Source organism: Elephantulus edwardii, unplaced genomic scaffold, assembly GCF_000299155.1.
Source record: "Elephantulus edwardii isolate Elephantulus edwardi_28Jun2011 unplaced genomic scaffold, EleEdw1.0 scaffold00047, whole genome shotgun sequence".
Taxonomy (NCBI): domain Eukaryota; kingdom Metazoa; phylum Chordata; class Mammalia; order Macroscelidea; family Macroscelididae; genus Elephantulus; species Elephantulus edwardii.
Window position 1 is genome coordinate 19,835,870 of NW_006399797.1, and position 3,174 is coordinate 19,839,043.

Genomic DNA, 3,174 nt, shown 5'->3' on the forward strand with positions numbered 1-3,174 from the left:
AATGTGCAGCTCTGCAACTGCATCCTGGCCCATCCTCACCCTTCTGCCCCCAACCCTCACCTCCTTGTACCCCCAATATGTTTTTCCCAATAAAATAAAAAATCCCCAATCACACACAAAAAAAATCTAGTTTTTTTAAAAAAAATTTTCTTTCATTCACACATATTTTCCTTAGTCCTCCTCCAATTTAATTCATAATGCATGTACTATTATAGATCATTAATTTCCTAACACATAATATCTAATAATACATCCCTTTCCATGTGACCTTCACTTCAACTATTCAGTGCAGTGCTCATTATCTATCCATTCATTTCCTGCTCTCCACAGATAATCATCCTATTTTTTATAACAATGGTCTTATGCAGTATTTGTCCTTTTGTGACTGAAATATTTCACTCAGGAGAATGTATCCAGTCTCATCCATGTTCTGTAGTGTTTTATGAGTTCATTGTTTTTTGATGCTGTAAAATATTCTATTGTGTGGATGTCCCACAGTTTCTCTATGTATTCATTTGTTGAAGGGCACATAGGATGCTTTCACCTCTGTTATTGTGAAATATCGTGGCCTACTGGTAATAAATTATACAATAATCCCAAAGGCATGCAGTTCGAATCTATCTGCTATGGGAGAAGGATGGACAGTCTCTCTTTGTGTGATTAACTGCCTCTGAAAACTCACTAGAAGGTCAGCTATGGGTAGGTTCTAACTCGGAGGCACACAACAACAAACACTAACTAATGGGAGAGTTCTAGTGGTTAGTAGTGGTAAGGAGTTGTGCTACAACCCAAAGGCAGATTGGTTGAATCCACAGGATGCTCTGCAGAGAAAGATGGGCAACCTCCTTGTGGCTTACTGCCTCTGGAAACCTACTGCAGGGTCATCTACGGGTCAGCTCCAACTCGTTGGTACACAACAACAACAATAGCTAGTGCGATTTTTGAGCCCTACTTCATGTGTTTGTTAGTCATATGACTTTCTTCTCTGGTGAAGCATCTACTCATATCTTCTGCCCATTTTGTGATTGGGTTGTTCATTTTTATTCTTGTTGAGGTACTGGAATAGTCTGTACATTTTAGCTAAAAATTCCTTGTCAGGTATGTCATTGCCAAATATTTGCCACCCGTCTGTGGGCTTCCTTTTTACTGTATTAGAGAAGGTTTTTGATGCACACAAGGATTTGAGTTTTAGACGATCCCATTGACTAACCTGGGATCATGGTTATGCTTGAAAGGCTACTCATGCCATAGATTAGGGCTTCTATATTTGTTCCTATCCCGCCCCCCTTTGGTAATCGTTATAGTGTTTGAGTTTACCCTGAGTTCAAGTTCCCTAATCCACCTTTAGTTGGTTTATATGTACAGTGTGAAATATAGATCTTGCTTCAGTTTTCTGAAGATAGAGGTCCAATTTTGCCAGCAACATTTTAAAGATGTTTTCATCTTCTTGTCAAAGATCAGTTGGCCATAGGTAGATGGGTTGATTTCTGGATTCTCAATTCTATTCCATTGATCTATATTGTCTGTCACTGTACCAAAGCAGTACTGTACATGGTTACTAGAGTTGTGTTGTAGGTTTTGAAATCAGTGACTGTGATGACTCATACTTTGTTTTGCTTTTCAGAAGTGCTTTGCTTGTTTGGTGTCTCTTTACTTTCGAGACAAAATTGGAAACTGACTTTTCTATCTTCTTTTAAAAAAAATTATTTCATTTTTTTATGGCAGGGAAGTTTTATTGAGATGTTTTAGAGAAGAACCCTTGCACAGCACAGTGGCTAACACATGGATGCTAATCCAAAGGTCTGCAGTTCAAACCCACTAGTTGCTCTGTGTAAGAAAGATTTGAGTCTACTTCCATAACTCTATGGGACCATTCTAGTCTGTCCTGTGAGTCAGAATTGACTTGATGACAACAGGTTTTCTTTTTTGTTATATTTTAAAGATGTCTACTCACAGATGTCTGGAAATTGTTTGGAATAAATCTTGGAGGGGACAGAGCAGGCAGGACTTTGTTGTTGTTGTTATGTGCTGTCGAGTTGCCTGTGATTCAAGCAACCCTCTATACAACAGCTATGAAACCTACCCTGTCCTGAGCCAGTCTCACTGATTACAACACACTTACCCCCATTGCCCCAGTTACTTTATCAATCCATTTCATCTGAGATCTTCCAATATGATGTCCTTCTCCAAGGACTGGACCCCCTTGGCCACATGCCCAAAGTATGTGAGATGGAGTTTCAAAATTCATGCCTCCAAGGTGAAATTTTGTTTCAACCTCTCCAAGACTGATCAATTTGTTTTCTTGGTCCATGGTATGTTCAAGACTCTTCTCCAGTACAACTCAAAGGCATTGATTCTTCTTCTGTCATCCTTAGTCACTATCCAGCTCTCTGATGCATAGCAAGTAACTGGAAAGACCATGGCCAGAATCAGGTAGGTACACCTTAGTCTCTAGGCTGACATTATTGCTTCTTAGTACTTTAGAGAGGTCACGAACAGCAGATTTTCCCAGTGTAATTCATCTTTTGATTTCCTCACTGCTGGTGCCAAGAGTGTTAATTATGAAGCTGAGCAAGCTAAAATTGTTAACAACCTCAATCTCTTCTCCATCTATCATGGTACTGCCAGTTGGCCCAGTGAGGAGAATCTTTTTTTTTCATTTATTATTAATTTCTATGAAAATTTGCAGAGACTTTGGACTTCCATTCATTCATTGTTGCACTTTTCTCCCCTGCCAAGCCTCCTCCCGTCCCCAGTACACTGCCCTCTTGGAAAAGTAAAAGAAAAATTCTTTCATTGTTTTACAGTCCCTCCCTCATGGTCCACTCCACGATGCAGCCTTCATTCTGGACTCCTGTCATGACAATAATACATACTTGATATCCCTTTTAAACAGTTTTCTTTCTCATCTGTTTCAATGCAGTATACATTATTTAACCCATCTTTCTCAGTCTTTCTCAGTCCCCCCAACCCCTATGTCAGTTCTGTTTTACAACAGTGGCACCATGCAGTATTTGTCCTTTTGTGACTGAGATATTTCACTTAGCATAATATCCTCCAAGGTCACCTATTTTTAATAGTATTGCATGAGTTCCTTGTTTTTCAATGCAGCATAGTATTCCATTGTGTGAATATACCACAGCTTCTCTATCCATTCATTTGTTGATGGGCACT